Source organism: Chroicocephalus ridibundus, unplaced genomic scaffold, assembly GCF_963924245.1.
Source record: "Chroicocephalus ridibundus unplaced genomic scaffold, bChrRid1.1 SCAFFOLD_70, whole genome shotgun sequence".
NCBI lineage: Eukaryota > Metazoa > Chordata > Aves > Charadriiformes > Laridae > Chroicocephalus > Chroicocephalus ridibundus.
Window position 1 is genome coordinate 745,737 of NW_026961580.1, and position 18,610 is coordinate 764,346.

At 56.1% G+C, this 18,610-nt stretch overlaps 1 long non-coding RNA gene across 1 annotated transcript; it reads right to left on the reverse strand.

Annotated features, from left to right (window-relative positions):
• Positions 1 to 10,857: 10,857 nt before the first annotated feature.
• Positions 10,858 to 14,194, reverse strand: LOC134509491 (uncharacterized). The gene is made up of 5 exons (XR_010069345.1): positions 14,041 to 14,194; positions 13,754 to 13,860; positions 13,520 to 13,615; positions 11,992 to 12,173; positions 10,858 to 10,942 (listed from the first exon to the last, which is right to left on the reverse strand). It is a non-coding gene; the product is annotated as an uncharacterized LOC134509491 (long non-coding RNA).
• Positions 14,195 to 18,610: the final 4,416 nt, after the last annotated feature.

Below are 18,610 nucleotides of genomic sequence, written 5' to 3' on the forward strand. Positions count from 1 at the left end.
CAGGGCAACACCATGCAAGATCTAACCTTACACAGGGCAGTACAAGGCAACGTACAATCAAATGCAGAGCAGACAATGAAAGAATTGACGGTACAGTGCCACGCAATGGTAGAGTATATCAGATGTCGGTCACCACAATGACAGAGCAATACAAGGCAAGACGTAACGCGATACGGGGCCCTACCAGGCGACACAGTCAAGGACACAACAACCCATGAAAGAATTCACAATACAGCGCGGTCCTAGGACGGAAGGTGTAAAACGACCGTCGAGACAGTGGCAGGGCAATACAATGCAAGACACAACACCATACCAGGTGGTAACAAGGCAACATGCAGCCAAACGAAGAACAACCGATTAAGAAACCCAGCATACGTTCAGCTGTAATACCAGAAAAGATCAGAAGGCAGTCAAGACAACGACAGCACACTATAACATGAGAAGTAACACAATACACAGCAGTACAAGGCATTACACAGTCAAATAAAGAAGAACCGATTAAAAACCACACAATACAGTGCGGTGCGATGCCAGAGTAGATCAGAAGGCAGTCGAGACTACGACGGGGCAATATAATGCAAGATGTTACACGATACAGGGCGGTACAAGGCATTAGAAAGCCAAATGAAGAACAACCCCAAATGAAGAACAACCGATTAAAAAACCCGCAATACAGCGTGGTACGAGGCCCGAACAGATCAGAAGGCAGTCACGGCTACGACGGGGCAATATAACATGAGACGTAACGCAATAGAGGGCGGTACAAGGCATTGCACAGTCAAAGAACAACCGATTAAAAAAAACCACGCAACACGGTGTGGTACGACGCCAGAATAGATCACAGAGCAATCAAGAGCGTGACGGGGCAACACGATGTGAAACCGATACTGAGTGAGGCCGAGCAATACTATTGCAAATATACAAGAACACAGTACGGAACCAAGTTCTTAAGCGTACGACGCAAGACCATCTCAAATGGCAGTCAAGGAAGTTACTGAGCAACGTAATCCCGATTTGCACAAAATGGTGCCATCAGGCACCATCGCGTCCATCAACACTAAGTTGTACTGCAATATCCCCCGCATCACACGCGCCGTACCCTTCTGCTCACCTGCTCCGCATGGATTCCGGATTTGGACTTCGTGGCACTCTCTGGTTCTGGCACCTAAAACACCGAAGACACACAATATTACTGTTGAGCTTACGGGAAACCACCACCCCCATGCGCTACCTCTCTGCTACCCAGCTCACCTCCAACGCTCGTCCGGCTCCGGATGCCTGCGGCGCCTGCAAAACCAAAGACAAACACTCCCCTGAGCTCCCCAACGTGTCCACAACCGCCTCACTCGCTGGGACTACTCAGTGGGCGTGCAGCATCGCTCCTCTGACCCTGCGTGTCACACCAACCGAAGAAACACACGCCGAGATACTGCCCAAAACCCTACCAAATTCCCCATCTCCCACTCCCTCACCTTGCCCGCCCATCCTCCCCCGAGGCGTGCAACCTGAAGGCTCACAAACCACCCATAAAACCCAACCGACATGGGTTGCTTTACAACTTGGAAGTTGCTCCCTCTGAGGCAGATGTGATACTTCAGCCCACCCGCCCCTGCTGACCTTGACTGGCTCATCCCCATCCCCACATCCCACGTCATTCATTGCTTCAAAACTTCAAATTGGAAAGAACCAATACATACAGTACTCAGAGCCACATCTTCTCTCTAACACCACGTGCTGACCCACCTTCTGACGTCGCTCTCCTCCTCTACGCTGCCCCGACAAGCTTGTCCCGCTGCATCTGCAAGAACGACATCAGAGAAATCACCCTGAGGCAGAGCAATAGAGTCGTAACAACAAAAGGTCTTGCACCTTTTCACAAATACCACCTAAGGTCCAGATTCAACCGTACACAAAGAAAGTTACAAAAAAAAATCCGCACCAAAACCAGCCGTACCCTCTTCCACATGAACTCTTCTTCACTGCTGCTGTATTGCCTTTCCAACATGCCTCTGCTCTTCCCAAACAAAACAGAAGAGGTGTCTACACAGCCTCCCGATGGCTACCCTGAGATAACTCTAACACCTTTGCCCCGATCTACGGGGATTCATGTACTGCATATAGACTCTCCATGGGATTCCACCCACCCTGGACACTACGCGCCTGGGCAGGGCAGCCCCGAGCCAATCACTCACGGTTACGGACAGACACTACACGGAACGCTACGAACGACACGCCTCAAAGATGAGAGAAAACTCTCAGCAAGAAAGATGACACGGGGACCAAAGTCACCGTCGTGCAAGAAAATCTGTGGGATCGTGATGATGTCAACGTGAAGATGCTCTACGGAACCCCCTGAAGTAAACTGTAGAACGTGATGGTACATAATAAGAATGGACTGTTGAGCCCGATAAGATGGACGTGCAGGAAGCCTGGCTTTAAGACCTAAGAACGTAACGATGCAGGGAAGAACTCCCAGACGTGGAAGTGGGCCGGCCAGAAACTTCCGAGAGGCAAGACTGATGCACGCTTTAAGATGCTAACGCAAGAAGAGCGTCAGATGAATGATGCTACGCCCACAGGCCCAAGCATTCGAGACCCTAAGGATGACGCCCAGGGCCCCACATCGTGCTCCTGGAGCTCAAAGATGACCTCGAGACACAAGAAGGGGCGAAGATACACAATACAGACCACATGAACGACATGACAACACGCACAGGCTGGAACTGCCCTGCCCGGGACACGCTAGCGTCACACTGAACAGTAAGCAACATCCTTTACCTTCCTAAATATGACTGTGCCCCGGGACAGCCCTCGCCACTACGCTAACGTCAAAGACCCCATTTTGCAATTGTCCACCTCGGCCCCTCTCCGGCGCCTGACTGTCAACTTAGCTTTTGGAGGGCCAGGCATCTGAATCCTTCTTCGATGCGGTCCGCAAAAACCAGCCATCCGATACATTTCCGCAGTCACCAGGTTCCTCCTCTTCCTCTGCAAAAGGAAAATAAAACATAATCCCAGAGGCCGCCACAGCACCAGCAATAAGCATCCTGAGAGGAGACGCCAACCTCTTCGACGACACCCTCAGCCTCCCGAAGGCCGTGGCGTTCTGCTCGCCCGCTCCGCGCCGATTCCGGAGTCCGAGGCTGCAGTGATAGTTATTCACAGCACCTAAGAGACCAAGAAACACAACATTACCACTGCGCTTCTGCCAAACCGCCACACCATCGACTCCCATCTTCTGTCTTCATTCACATGAAAAAAAAAGTACCCAATTGTATTCATAGAGGCGCCAGTCACATCTTCCCTCTAATGCCACATGCCGAGCCACCTCCGTACAGCGCTCCTCTCGGCTCCCCTACGTCACCCTCCACATCTCATCTCTCGGCATCTAAAAAGAGAAAAAAAAAAATCCAACATTACCCCGATGCAGAGCGATAGCTTAATTCCAAAGGTCTTGTTTCTACTTCGGAACACTGTTCAATTAGATCCAACTACAGCCTGCCATCAAAAAAAAAAAAACCACAGAAAAAGCCCACAAACATTACACCCCACACAAAGCAGCCTGAACATCTTTGAGATACTGCGTCCTTCACTGGCTGTGAACAGCCTCTCCGACTTGGCTCTGCTTATGCCAACACCCACTAATAAAACACCCACGCACCCAACCTACTGAGAGCAAATTAATTCCAGATGACTACCCAACCTTTGCCTCGGTCTCCACAGATCCACATCTTAACTGTAGACTCTCGTCACTATTCTGGCTGCCCTGGACTCTACACACCCGGGCAGGGGGGCTCCGAGCCAGACACACGCACAAGCACAGACCAACACTACACAAAACGCTAAAAACAACGCACCTCAAGGATGAGAGAAAACTCTCAGCAAGAAGGATGACACCCGGACGGAAGTCACCGTCGGGCAAGACGACCTGGAGACCGTGGTGGTGATGTGAAGAGGCTCTATGGAAGCCCCTGAAACAGAGTGTAGGACATCATCATCTGTGATAAGAAGGGACTGTCAAGACTGATAAGATGTATGCGGGGGAAGCCTGGCTTCAAGACCTAAGAACGTAATGACATAGGGAAGAAGTCCCAGTTGTAGACGCGGGCCATCCGGAAACTTCCAAGACGCAAGACCGATGCGAGCTTTAAGCTTCTAACGCAAGACGACCAGCAGCCGAATGGTGCTATGCCCATGGGTGCAGGTGTTCGAGACCCTAGGGATGGCGCCTGAGGCGCCATGCCGTGCTCCTGGAGCTTAAAGATGACCTCGAGACCCGAGAAAGGTCTAAGACACAGAACACGGACCACACGAAAGACAACAACACACACAGGCTGGAACCACCCTGCCCGGGAATGCCGAACAGTAAGCCGCGTCCCTTACGTGCCTAAAGGAGACTGCCCTCCAGGACAAACCTCTCCCCTACGCCAACTTCAAAGACACCTTTTTGCAATTCTCAACCTCGTCCCCTCTCGAGCGCCAGTCTCTCAACTTAGCTTTTGGAGGGCCAGGGGTCCGAATCCATCCTTGAGGCAGTCCACAGAAAACAGCCATCCAGTACGTTCCTGTGGTCACCAGCTTCCTCCTCTTCCTCTGCAAAAGGAAAAGAAAAAAAAAAGTTATCCCAAAAGCAGCCACAGCACCAGCAATAAGCATCCTGAGAGGAGATGCCAACCTCTTCCACAACACCCTCAGCCTCATGAACGCCGAGGCATTCTGCTCGCCCGCTCAGCGCCAATTCCAGAGTCTGACACTGCGGCAACAGTTATTCACGGCACCTAAGATACCAAGAAACACAGCATTACCACTGCGCTACTGCCAAACCACCAGTCCCGTGCTCCTCCTCGATACTATCTGGCTCGCCTCAAATGCGAGAGCCTAGAGCACACCAGGCTCCGACGACACCCGAACCCATCTGCAAAACCTGTCCAAGGACAACTCGTGAACCCGGCTCCCTTTTCTAGCCCTCCCCCAGTGCCAAAACTTTAGAAACCCCTTCTCTTCTCCCTGAGCTGCCAGGGAAGGAGCCCCACTTCTTCCCCATAGATCCCACCCTTTATTTGCCAGCCCGAACACCCGGCGTTGGACACTTCTCAGGAGCCACTCTTCCCAGCCTCTCCCTGCATCCGCCACCACCTCCCATCTTCTGTCTTCCTACGGACTCCGGGCTCTGCTGCAGACCCACAGAGTCAGTGAAGCCCTGATCTGACCTATACCAGGGGCCTGCCACAAGCCGCAAAGGCTCCAGGGACACGGCAAAACCCTGAGCACGGTGGGGGAAGGTGACAAGGCACCCCACATCCTGAAATACGTTATGCTTTATGGCCCTGCTGCTTTCCTGAGAAATGTGGAAACTCCATCTACAGCTGCAGACAAGGTGCTCACCCAGTCCCTGCAAAGTAATCTCATCATCTGCCCGATTGAGACAAATTCTATTGGCATCTTACCTGGGATATAGCAAAGCTAGTGGGAAAAAAAAAAAACCACAAACAAGAAAGTTCTGTCTTCAATACAGTCAGGGATTCCAGGAAAATGCACCATGCCTGGAAGAGAGAAAACCATACCCTTAAACTATCTCACCGCCCCCTAAGACTCATTACCACGCGACTCACCTGAAAAACCACAAGGAAGAGAACCGGCACACGAGGCCGCTCTCTACTATACACGCTGCCAAACCTCACCTGGTCCTGAAGGTCTTGCCACCTCCAGCTTCTTACCTGCTATTCTCTAAATGGGATAACATCTCCACCCAAGGAGTTGAGCTGCCTCCAAAGCTGCAATCGACTGAAGGACAGGCAGAGCTCTGACCCTGCAGAAGCCCAGCAGCAGAATGAGCTGCCCCAGCAGAGGCTGTGGGTTATATACCCCGGGCCCCGCCCACCCCCGTTCCCACCAGCACCTGGGAAAGGGCCTGGCTGACCTCCACAAGGCATAGAGCCTGCCAGAGGAAAAGCTGTTCCTTTCCTCACAGGCCTGAGAAGTACAGCATGCAAAACACCAAAACGGAGAAAGCGACCCTTAGAGGAACGGACAATATGTGCTCTTTTATTACAACTACATCAACTGTGTCAGCAACGGGGCCCGGTAGGTAAGTAAACTTAATTAAACTTTTGCAGGGCGTAGACATAAAGAGAAAGACATCATCCTAACCTAAATAGGCCAGAAGATCATGAAGCACAATAACAATATTTTTATCAAGACTCAATGTGCTTTAGTTTCCTTGTAAAAGAAACCCCACAACGAGTCATACAGCATTTCTAGCAAGACGACGCATATTATCCGACTTCTGCCAGAACTGTGTTCTGGATCGGACCGACAGACAGAGTGCAAGCAGAGGCTTGTGCGCCGCCCGTAATGCAGTGGCTGAGAAAGAACCAAGGCTTGGGGCCGCCGCTCTCCTCGGCCGAGTCTGCTCCGGTGCCCTGTCTGTCATCATTGCTGTTGGGCCTTAGGCCATGCAGTAAAACAAGTGACACGTGCTCCCTTTTAACTTCTCTCCTGAGGCAGAAAAGAACAAGAGAGAGAGACTTAGGGACTGAAAGATAAACTGAACTGTAATGAAATCTTAACAGCAAAATAATACTGAGAAAAGACAACAGTAACAAGAAAACAATTAAATATATACAGGACATACACAACCCGATACAGAGCTCCCAGGATGACCGCTGCTTCACTGGCAAAGTCCGGAACCAGACTCCGTGACAGACTGGAACCAGACTCCGTGACAGACTGGAACCAGACTCCGGACCTGGTTGCATAAATGCACGGATCGAGGTCAAAGGACAATGAACAGACAGAGGAGTCTTCAGAGGCCAGACAACAGGTACCGACCCCTTTGATCCCTCCGCTTTTATACTGAGCGTGATGAGGATGGGATGGAATACCCCATCAGTCAGATTCGGGTCACCGGTCCCGTCTACTCTTCACTATGGGTGCAACTCCTCTACGCTTTTCTGCTTCCAACCCTCCAACAGGGCAGATATATAAAAGTTAGCTGGGCTGTGCTGTTGTAGGAATAAGTATAAGCAAGAGCCTCTCTGCACGGCATCCCTTCGCATTAAGTGTAAATATAAGTTCTTGGTGCTCTGAAGGCAGATACTACCTGAAAAATACGTCATTATTTTCAGAGAGTTCACTTCATTGGAAGAGACTTACCTGAAAAGTAAAGTGACTGCAAACAACACCAGTTCTGTTGTACCTCAGACCAGCACTTCCACACATGGCTACGTAACCTCACATTCACATGAAAAAAAGAAGAAGTGGCCAAATGTATTCATGGAGCCGCCGGTCACATCTTCCCTTTAAGACCTCGGGCTCAGCCACCTTTGTCCTGCGCCCCCATCAGCTCCCCTGTGTATCCCTGGCCACCTCATCTCTCTGCATCTGAAAAAAAAGCAACACAACATCAAACATTACCCTAATGCAGAGCAGTAGCTTAATTCCAAAGGTCTTGTTTCTACTTAGGAACCCTGTTCACATAAGTCCAACTACAGCCTGTCATCCAAAGAAGAGACGCCTGCAAACATTACACCCCACACAATGCAGGTTTACCATCTTTGAGATAGTCCCCTTCACTAGCCATGAACACCCTCTCCAACTTGTCTCCGCTTATGCCAGCACCCACTAATGAAACACCCGTCCACACAGCCTCTCGAAAGCTAATCAATTCGAGACGACTGAGCAACCTTTGCCTGGGTCTAGACAGATCCTCATATTCACTACAGACTGCCGTCTGAAAGTCCAAGACACAGAAGACAGAGCACACAAACTACACAACCGAAGACACAGGCCAGAACTGCCCTGCCCAGCACACACTAGCTTTGTGCTGAAAAGTAACCCACTCCCTTTACCTACTCAGAGGAGACTGCTCCCGCATAGCCCTCTGCTCTAGCCTGACTTTAAAACTCCTCCCTGAAACTGTCAACCTTGGCCCCCCTCCAGCACCTGTCCCTCTACTTCGTTTTCAGAGGGCCAGTGGTCTGAATTCATCCTTGACAAAAAAAAACACAACAGACAGCTAACTGATGTGTTCCTGCAGTCACCATGTTCCTCTTCATCAGCAAAACAAAAAGAAATCACAGCTCCAGCAGTGACCACCATGACAGTAGATGCCAACCTCTTCCACAACACCCTCATCCTCAGAGGTGCCATGGCAATCCACTCACCTGCTTCACGTCGATTCCAGTCAGAGGCTGCAGCAACAATTATTTATGGCACCTAAGATACCAACAGACACAAAATTACCATTGCATTTCTGCAAAATCATCAGTCCCGTGCTCCTCCTCCACACTGTCCAGCTCACCTCAAATGCAAGAGACTAGAACAGACCAGACCCTGTCGACACCCAAATCCAAAACCGATATGACAGAGACTGATGAACCCACCTCCTTTTCCTAGCCAGCCCCCAGCGCCAAAACTTTCGAAACCCCTTCTCTTCTCCTCAACCGTCAGGGAAGGAGCCTCACTTCTTCCTGACAGCTCCCATCCTGTATTTGCAACCCTGAACCCCCTACGCCGGCTGCTTCTCAGGAGCAGCTCTTCTGAGCTGTGCCCTGCGTTTGGCAGGCACCTCCTATCTTGTGTCTTCCCACAGACTCTGGGCTCTGCATCAGACCCACAAAACAAATAATGTCCTGACACAATCTATGAGGGGCCTGCTGCCCGCTGCAAAAACTCTAGGGACACCGTGGCACTCTATGGGCAACGGGGAAAGGTGATGAGCCATGCCATACCCTGAACGACGCTATGCCTTACATCCCTGCTGCTTTCTTGAGAAATGCTAGTGCCATATATGCAGATGCATACAAAACGCTCACCCTAACCCCCATAAGATAATCTCATCATCAACCCAATTAAGAGAAACAGTATCAGCAATTTACACAGCATACTGCAAAACTGGTGAAAAACCTACAGTTCTATCTTCAATAAAGTCAGAAATTCTAGGAAAATGCAGTGCTCCTAGAACAAAGAAAAGCATACTATTAAACCATCTGGGCACCCCCTAAACACTCATCACAAAGTTATGACCCCAAAAAAAAAGGAGCATAGCAGTCAACTTTCTACCATACAGGCAGCTGGATGTTTACTGCTCCCGAAGGTCTCAGCTCAGCCTTCTCACCTCTGCCTCCCTAAATGCCGAAACACGCCTGCCCAAACAGCTGAGCCTGTCCCAAAGCTGCAGCAAAGCGAGGGACCAGCAGAGCACCCACCCCACGGGGCCCAGCAGCAGAACGAGCTCCTGAGCCCGGGCTGGGGCTCATGTACCCCGGGCCCCGCCCACCGCCCTCAGGCCCCGCCCACCGCCCTTCCCACAATCCCCTGGGAAAGGGGCAGGGCCAACCCCCAGAAGACGTGAAGGCGGGCGGCAGCGGGAGCAGCAGCTTCGCTTCTCCTGCCTTAAGTTCCCAGCAGGCGAAGCACCTCCCCTTTTTATTTCCATTTGGGACCAACCTCTGGTGATTCTCTTACCGCTTTTGTGTGATTTCTGTCCAGTTGTTGCTGTGGAGAAGAGAGCTCTGCAGGGGTTGCATTATTTTTGCGATCTTCAGATATTTTTGTGGTTAACTGATAATCGTGTTTTATCGTTTTGGAAGAGTGTTGGAAGCATATGATTTCCAGAAAACTTATGAGCATTTACGGGCTCCTGGAGGACTAAAGTGCCATAGAGACGCGCGTCGGAGGACTGAGGGGACACTTCCGGGGTCCTGGAGGACCCCAGTACCACGGAGACGCGGGTCGGAGGACTGAGGGGGCACTTCCGGGGTCGTGGAGGACCGAAGTGCCATGGAGACGAGCGTCGGAGGACTGAGGGGGCACTTCCGGGCTCCTGGAGGACCGAAGTGCCACGGAGATGCGCGTCGGAGGACTGAGGGGGCACTTCCGGGGTCCTGGAGGACCGAAGTGCCATGGAGACGAGCGTCGGAGGACTGAGGGGGCACTTCCGGGGTCCTGGAGGACCGCGGGGTCACGTAGATGGAAACCCGGAAAACTGCCGGGCACTGACGGGGCCGCGGTAACGCGTAAGAGCCGATGCGGAGGGGCCGATGGCCGCTCTGGAGGCCGGGCGGGCGGCACCGATGCCGCTCCAGGTGGCGCGGAGCTCGCCAGAGTCCCGGCGGTCCTGGTTCGCCCTCCGGCCGCTGCTCTCTTGAGACTGCGGCCGGACGGGCCTCCGCGAAGCCGCGCCTGCGCACGAGCTGCGGAACCCACGCGGCGCCGGCGGCGGGGGCCGAGGGGGGCCGGGAGGCGCGGGCACTGCGCGTGCGCCGCCCCCCACCTGCAGGACGCGCCTTCAGCCGCCAGGCAGCAGCACCCGCTCCGGTATTGACACACATCTGTACGTTTAGGGAATTTACGTTGCCCGTTTCCTACGTTAACGCTTTTGATACCGAATATCTATTTAGGCTGTCTGCCTACACACCTAGTTTGACACTAATATCTTTTTATAAACGCATCTAAGTATTTTTATATTCTAGGATCTTTCATATAACACAGAATCACAGAATCCTTAGAGACAGAGGTTTTTATTTTGAACTTTTACATACATAATTTATATATATGTATATTTCTCATTCCCTATTTCAACGCCTCCTGCCCATAGTTACAGGTTTTCACATTTTTTAATGCATCCCAAGAATTTTCAGACATTCTGGGGCCGCAACCCACTTCTTTTGGGGGGGCAACTCCACGTAACCCCCCCCCCATCTCCCATTCACCTGCTCCTCTGCTGCATCATCGCTGCCCCAGTGACATCGGGGTGCCCCAAATGACACCATCACCCCCCAAGACACACACACACAGACACCCTTCTATTCACCCCAAAAAAAGGCTTAAAACGCCCAGACCCAGGGCTGGCCCCTTCTCCTCAGGGGGGCTCCGCCACCGGCTGCAAACCTGGGCTGGGGCATCTCTCGAGCAGCACGAGACGCCTACGACGAGGCACCTGGAAAACAAAAATCCCCAATTATAGCTCAGCATCCCAAAAAAACAGCACAGAAGAGAGCAGAGGAATTCCGTCAGACGGAGGGACGGGACAGGAGCTGGGGAAACAGCTCAGCTCGAAATACAGCACAGCCTTCAAAAGCCAGCGCCATCTGAACTCTTCAAAGTCAGGATTAAGACTAATCAGTGCCATTTTGAACACGTTCTTAGCATAAGGGCGAACCCTCCGGCTGGTGCTGGGAAACACCTGGCCCTTTCCCTTTCACTGAGAAGGTGTGCATGAAGTTTACATCCACCCAGTGAAAATACTTACCCTGTGAAAGTACTTGGCTTTCCTTCGGCGCTAATTTAACTTGCACAGCTGTGAACGGATACTATTAAACTATCCGTCTCCAAAATACACAGCTATGATTTGACCACGGGGGGTTTTTTGTGTGCTACACGAGGAGGAGGAGGGACATCAGGGCAGCGGCGCTGCCCGAGAGAGACACTACTGGCTGCCGGGAAAAGGCGGCACTGAAAGCCAGACAGAAGTAAAGTACTTCAGAGCACTCTGCCAAAAAAACGGGGGGAAAACCGCGTAACATTCAGTTGTCTCTCCTTTTAAACATTTCGAACAAATACCTAACTGCCCAGGTACACCTCATAAATTGTACACTACAGCCGTTTAGGCGGCTGCAGTTTAAACTACGCAAGTCAGTTTGTCGATTATACAACTCTCACTTTTTTTTTTTTAGCTTCATTTAACATAGAAAAATCAGTGAGAGAAAAAACTCCTCCAAATGGTTTTACTTTGGGGGCGGGGAATCAAATCGCCGGCGCCGCGATCCGTAGGGCTACCAAAAAGGACCGGCAGATTCGCGAATGCTTTTGGCTGTGCTGAAGGCGCAGAGGAACGCGTTTTTATGGTATCTCGACTGTTCCAACCGAGAACCCAAAGGCCGGCGATGCCAGCAACTGGGGGGAGACGCGCGGCACTTGGGCCTGCGGAAGGAAATGAACTTCCTCCCGAGGTTACAGAAAAAGGACATTGTTGAAGCCGTAACTCACCAAAACCACAACCAAAACCACAGGATTCGCCGTCACGAGTTAAACGCTGCTGATGCTTCACGGCAAAGCCTGGAGAACGCAGAGAGGCGATGCCCGTTTGTCCCGTTTTGTCCATGTCTCCTCTTTGACCTCAATCGCCTTTAGGACAGATGCCAGTATCTCAGTGAGGTTTTCGAGTACCGCTGTGAAATATTTTAAAGACTTATTGACTGAGAAAGCATAAAGTTTTTATCGTGAAAGCACAGCCTGCTTCTTCTGGACATGTGAACTCTTACAAACAGTTCCTTCCCTCTTCTAGTACAGAATTATTTTCACAGTATCGTTTGACAGTGAGCACCCAGAAAGAGAAGAATATGCTTTCAGGAAGAGAAAAATAAATGGAGGGAAGTAAGCTTTGCAGAGGCGTAACGTGCTCCAGGACAGACTTTATTTTGTTTTTAGGATTGTGAGGGACGGACTGTAAATTCCCTGCCGAGGGGCAGGAGCCCCTCCAAGCCTTCAGTGGAACGCCTCAAACACTCGCAAGGAAATAAATAACGCAGGCCTGGCCTTCAAACAGCTGATGAGGCTCACACTTCTGGCGGCTGAAAGTGTGGGAGAACTGTCTTGTGAAGACAGGTCGGTTCTGCCACTCGTGCCGTGAGCTCGCTCGTTCTCAGTTCTCGAGGCCGTTGTGTCCCATGAGTGACCTTTGCTTCATTATCCGCGAAACGCACGTGAAAGCGCACGCCCTGCATGTGCTAATGAAGATTACAGAGATCACGCTAAACATGTGTGACCATGGCACTCGTCTCTCCACCCAAATCATGGCACACGTCACCGGGGAGAAGGGAGAAACCTGAGCTGAGCCCGTCCTCAGCAAGGAGGGCGGACCGTGCTGATTCAGCAAACGTAAAAGGGGAAAACAAGTGCCCCGAGGGAACAAAAAAGAAACAAAAGAAATAGATAGTGCCTGGGAAGATTCTTCCCAAGAAAGAAGAAGATTATGCCTGGGAAGAATCCCTGAAAAAGACGCTGGAACCAGGACCCGCGATCTCTTTATCTCTGTCTTTTTCTCTGTCTTTTCCTCTCTCTGTCCCTCAGTTTCTCTTTTCTCTTGGAATTGTTAAGTAACAGTTAGAGCTGTGAAGTGATGACCTTAAGTACGACCTTAAGCACCGCTTGCCGTAAGTTGTCCTACACCTGGTGTTAACTAACACAATGTACACCCCAACACCTGCCATAATTTTTTATATACCTAACCAATTATCGTGGGCTTGTTAAGATCTATACTAACCATTTTGGTAAGCTAATAAATGTTTCTATATGGACCTTGAAATTTATCTCACCTTAGTCCGTGCCGCTGAGAATTTACAAATCTGAAGTCACTTACCCTCCCCTCTTTCCTGACAGCGGGAAGCGACAAGGATTTTGTTAAAATATTTCACAGAAAAACTATAGGAGGAGTGCTGGCACATCCTTCCCGTTAACTTCAGAGTCCACACTACAAGTACCTCAGGAAAAAAGCAGACGTGCATCGCAGACGCACCTCGTACTCGCAGAGCACTCCGGATTCTTTCCGTCTGTCCTGTACCATCATGGCAGAAGGAAGGGCGACCACGGAGAAACGCTGGCAGCTGGCATTCTGCCAAGACAGGAAAAAAACTTCTGGCATAAAGCTAGGTGGCAATCTAAAGCGTCCTTCTTTCGTGAAGGTCTGTGAAGACTGCAGCCAACGGAGGCTCCTGACGAGTGGGACACGGCCCCAAAGCCTGGGACTCACCGCAGCTCCTGCTTTCAGCGCTGCCCACAGAATTTTCCAGTTCAGGTGCCTCTCTCTTTCTCTGTCCCTTCCTCTTCTGCAGCGCTGGTCACTTGACCATCCTCCACCTAAGAGAACACAGCGGTGTCTTACAGCTCTTGCGATATGAAGCTTCCCAGATGTGCAGCCTTGCACGCACACAACCCTTCCCCATGGCCATACCGTGATTTTGGATACACGTACGGAATCTGCGGTACATATCAGCAATCTGGTCTGCTGAGGACAACTCAGAGGGGACCCTTCCTCACCCAGAAATGCTTGGCTGTCTCTTCCCTGCCGCAGGAAGCACCTTCTGGCTCAATCACCTTGATGTTGTTCTCTGGCTGTTTCACGTTTTTCAAGCATCTTAAGCTTCACCCACAGCAGCTCCTGTTCAAAGCCAGTAAACGTCCACCAGTCCCAGGTCGCCCACACCAGGAGGGAGAACGGGGCTGAACGGAGACAGCCCAGGCAAGTCTGTGGCAAAGGCAGCCCACGACAACCCCGGGGAGGAGCGGACAACCGCGGCCTCCGGGAGAGAAAGAGAAGGGGCAGCAGTTCCCCGACCACTCGCCCCAGCGGGAGCCCCCCCCTGCAGCAGGAGCTCCTGGAGACGCTGCTTTCCCCACCCGGATGCTCCTGGAACCAGCATCGAGAGGCGACCAAGCGCAGCCAGGGGCGGCCGCCGCTGTCGGGAACAGGACGGGGGGAGGACATCTGCCGGCAGTGCCTCAGCTGGGGGGGAGGACATCTGCCGGCAGTGCCTCGGCTGGGGAGGAGGGCCGGGGCCCGTCTCCTCGCAAAGGAACAGGGAGCGGGGGGGCTGCGGGCCCGGGAGCGGGGGGACGCCGGCCCGGGAGCAGGGGTGGGCCGGCACGGGAGCCCGGGGACGCGGGGGGAGAACCGTCCCGATGGGGGGGGACGCGAGGGGGGAAGGGAGGGGGATTCCGAGCCGGAGGACGCGGGGGTGGGGGCCGGGGCCGGGGCCGGCCTGGGAGCCCGGGGACGGGACGCGGGGGGGGAACCGTCCCTAGAGCGGGGGGGTCCGAGCCGGAGGACGCGGGGGGGTCCGAACCGGAGGACGGGGGGGGCGGGGCCGGGGACGGCCTGGAAGCCCGGGGACGCGGGGGGGGACGCGGGGCGGGGGGGAACCGTCCCGGGAGCGGGGGGGGGTCCGTCCCGGGAGCGGGGGCGGCCTACCACCCTCCCGCCCGACGGAAACGCGGCCGGCAGACGCCGCTACCCACGTAACCGCACGGAAATAACGTACCAGAAAATGCTTCGCAGGTGGGCGCCTGTGGCGCCGAGGCTGACGGCCGCCGCAAAGCCCGCAGCCCCACGGGCTGTGGGGCCACTCGAGCGGCTGCCAAAGAGCTTTCCAACGAGGCACGGCTTTCCCTCCTGGCTCTTCGGGCATGGGATCTGTGGCCAGAGCCGCGGCCCTACCGGAAAATGCTTCGCAGGCTGGCGCGGCGGCGCCACGTGGGCGCCGGTGGCGCCGAGGCTGACGGCCGCCGCAAAGCCCGCAGCCCCACGGGCTGTGGGGCCACGCGAGCGGCTGCCAAAGAGCTTTCCAACGAGGCACGGCTTTCCCTCCTTGGTCTTCGGGCGTGGGAGCTGTTGCCAGAGCCGCGGCCCTACTGGAAAATGCTTCGCAGGCTAGTGCGGCGGCGCCACGTGGGCGCCGGTGGCGCCGAGGCTGACGGCCGCCGCAAAGCCCGCAGCCCCACGGGCTGTGGGGCCACGCGAGCGGCTGCCAAAGAGCTTTCCAACGAGGCACGGCTTTCCCTCCTGGCTCTTCAGGCGTGGGAGCTGTCGCCAGAGCCGTGGCCCTACTGGAAAATGCTTCGCAGGCTAGTGCGGCGGCGCCACGTGGGCGCCGGTGGCGCCGAGGCTGACGGCCGCCGCAAAGCCCGCAGCCCCACGGGCTGTGGGGCCACGCGAGCGGCTGCCAAAGAGCTTTGCAACGAGGCACGGCTTTCCCTCCTGCCTCTTCGGGCGTGGGAGCTGTGGCCAGAGCCGCGGCCCTACTAGAAAATGCTTCGCAAGCTAGTGTGGCGGCGCCACGTCGGCGCCGGTGGCGCCAAGGCTGACGGCCGCCGCAAAGCCCGCAGCCCCACGAGCTGTGGGGCCACGCGAGCGGCTGCCAAAGAGCTTTCCAACGAGACATGGCTTTCCCTCCTGGCTCTTCGGGCGTGGGAGCTGTGGCCAGAGCCGCGGCCCTACCGGAAAATGCTTCGCAGGCTAGTGCGGCGGCGCCACGTGGGCGCCGGTGGCGCCGAGGCTGACAGCCGCCGCAAAGCCTGCAGCCCCACGGGCTGTGGGGCCACTCGAGCGGCTGCCAAAGAGCTTTCCAACGAGGCACGGCTTTCCCTCCTGGCTCTTCGAGCGTGGGAGCTGTGACCAAAACCGCAGCCCTACCGGAAAATGCTTCGCAGGCTAGTGCGGCGGCGCCAGGTGGGCGCCGGTGGCGCCGAGGCTGACGGCCGCCGCAAAGCCCGCAGCCCCACGGGCTGTGGGGCCACGCGAGCGGCTGCCAAAGAGCTTTCCAACGAGGAATGGCTTTCCCTCCTTGGTCTTCGGGCGTGGGAGCTGTTGCCAGAGCCGCGGCCCTACCGGAAAATGCTTCGCAGGCTAGTGCGGCGGCGCCAGGTGGGCGCCGGTGGCGCCGAGGCTGACGGCTGCCGCAAAGCCCGCAGCCCCACGGGCTGTGGGGCCACGCGAGCGGCTGCCAAAGAGCTTTCCAACGTGGCACGGCTTTCCCTCCTGGCTCTTCGGGCGTGGGAGCTGTGGCCAGAGCCGCGGCCCTACTAGAAAATGCTTCGCAGGCTAGTGCGGCGGCGCCACGTGGGCGCCGGTGGCGCCGAGGCTGACGGCCGCGGCAAAGCCCGCAGCCCCACGGGCTGTGGGGCCACGCGAGCGGCTGCCAAAGAGCTTTCCAACGAGGCACGGCTTTCCTTCCTGGCTCTTCGGGTGTCGGAGCTGTGGCCAGAGACGTGGCCCTACCGGAAAATGCTTCGCAGGCTGGGGCGGCGGCGCCACTTGGGCGCCGGTGGCGCCGAGGCTGACGGCCGCCGCAAAGCCCGCAGCCCCACGGGCTGTGGGGCCACGCGAGCGGCTGCCAAAGAGCTTTCCAACGAGGCACGGCTTTCCCTCCTGGCTCTTCGGGCGTGGGAGCTGTGGCCACAGCCGCGGCCCTACCGGAAAATGCTTCGCAGGCTGGCGCGGCGGCACAACGTCGGTGCCGGTGGCGCCGAGGCTGACGGCCGCCACAAAACCCGTAGCCCCACGGGCTGTGGGGCCACGCGAGCGGCTGCCAAAGAGCTTTCCAACGAGGCACGGCTTTCCCTCCTGGCTCTTTGGGCATGGGAACTGTGGCCAGAGCCGCAGCCCTACCGGAAAATGCTTCGCAGGCTGGCGCGGCGGCGCCACGTGGGCGCCGGTGGCGCCGAGGCTGACGGCCGCCGCAAAGCCCGCAGCCCCACGGGCTGTGGGGCCACGCGAGCGGCTGCCAAAGAGCTTTCCAACGAGGCACGGCTTTCCCTCCTTGGTCTTCGGGCGTGGGAGCTGTGGCCAGAGCCGCGGCCCTACCGGAAAATGCTTCGCAGGCTGGCGCGGCGGCGCCAGGTGGGCGCCGGTGGCGCCGAGGCTGACGGCCGTCGCAAAGCCCGCAGCCCCACGGGCTGTGGGGCCACGCGAGCGGCTGCCAAAGAGCTTTCCAACGAGGCACGGCTTTCCCTCCTGGCTCTTCGAGCGTGGGAGCTGTGGCCAAAGCCACGGCCCTACCGGAAAATGCTCTGCAGGCTAGTGCGGCGGCGCCAAGTGGGGGCCGGTGGCGGCGAGGCTGACGGCCGCCGCAAAGCCCGCAGCCCCACGGGCTGTGGGGCCACGCGAGCGGCTGCCAAAGAGCTTTCCAACGAGGCACGGCTTTCCCTCCTGGCTCTTCGGGCGTGGGAGCTGTGGCCAGAGCCACGGCCCTACCGGAAAATGCTTCGCAGGCTGGCGCGGCGGCGCGACGTGGGCGCCGGTGGCGCCGAGGCTGACGGCCGCCGCAAAGCCCGCAGCCCCATGGGCTGTGGGGCCACGCGAGCGGCTGCCAAAGAGCTTTCCAACGAGGCACGGCTTTCCCTCCTGGCTCTTCGGGCGTGGGAGCTGTGGCCACAGCCGCGGCCCTACCGGAAAATGCTTCGCAGGCTGGCGCGGCGGCGCCACGTGGGCGCCGGTGGCGCCGAGGCTGACGGCCGCCGCAAAGCCCGCAGCCCCACGGGCTGTGGGGCCACGCGAGCGGCTGCCAAAGAGCTTTCCAACGAGGCACGGCTTTCCCTCCTGGCTCTTCGGGCGTGGGAGCTGTGGCCAGAGCCGCGGCCCTACCGGAAAATGCTTCGCAGGCTGGCGCGGCGGCGCCACGTGGGCGCCGGTGGCGCTGAGGCTGACGGCCGCCGCAAAGCCCGCAGCCCCACGGGCTGTGGGGCCACGCGAGCGGCTGCCAAAGAGCTTTCCAACGAGGCACGGCTTTCCCTCCTGGCTCTTCGGGCGTGGGAGCTGTGGCCACAGCCGCGGCCCTACCAGAAAATGCTTCGCGGGCTGGCGCGGCCGCGCCAGGTGGGCGCCGGTGGCGCCAAGGCTCACGGCCGCCGCAAAGCCCGCAGCCCCACGGGCTGTGGGGCCACGCGAGCGGCTGCCAAAGAGCTTTCGAACGAGCCACGGCTTTCCCTCCTGGCTCTTCGAGCGTGGGAGCTGTGGCCAAAGCCGCGGCCCTACCGGAAAATGCTTCGCAGGCTAGTGCGGCGGCGCCAGGTGGGCGCCGGTGGCGCCGAGGCTGACGGCTGCCGCAAAGCC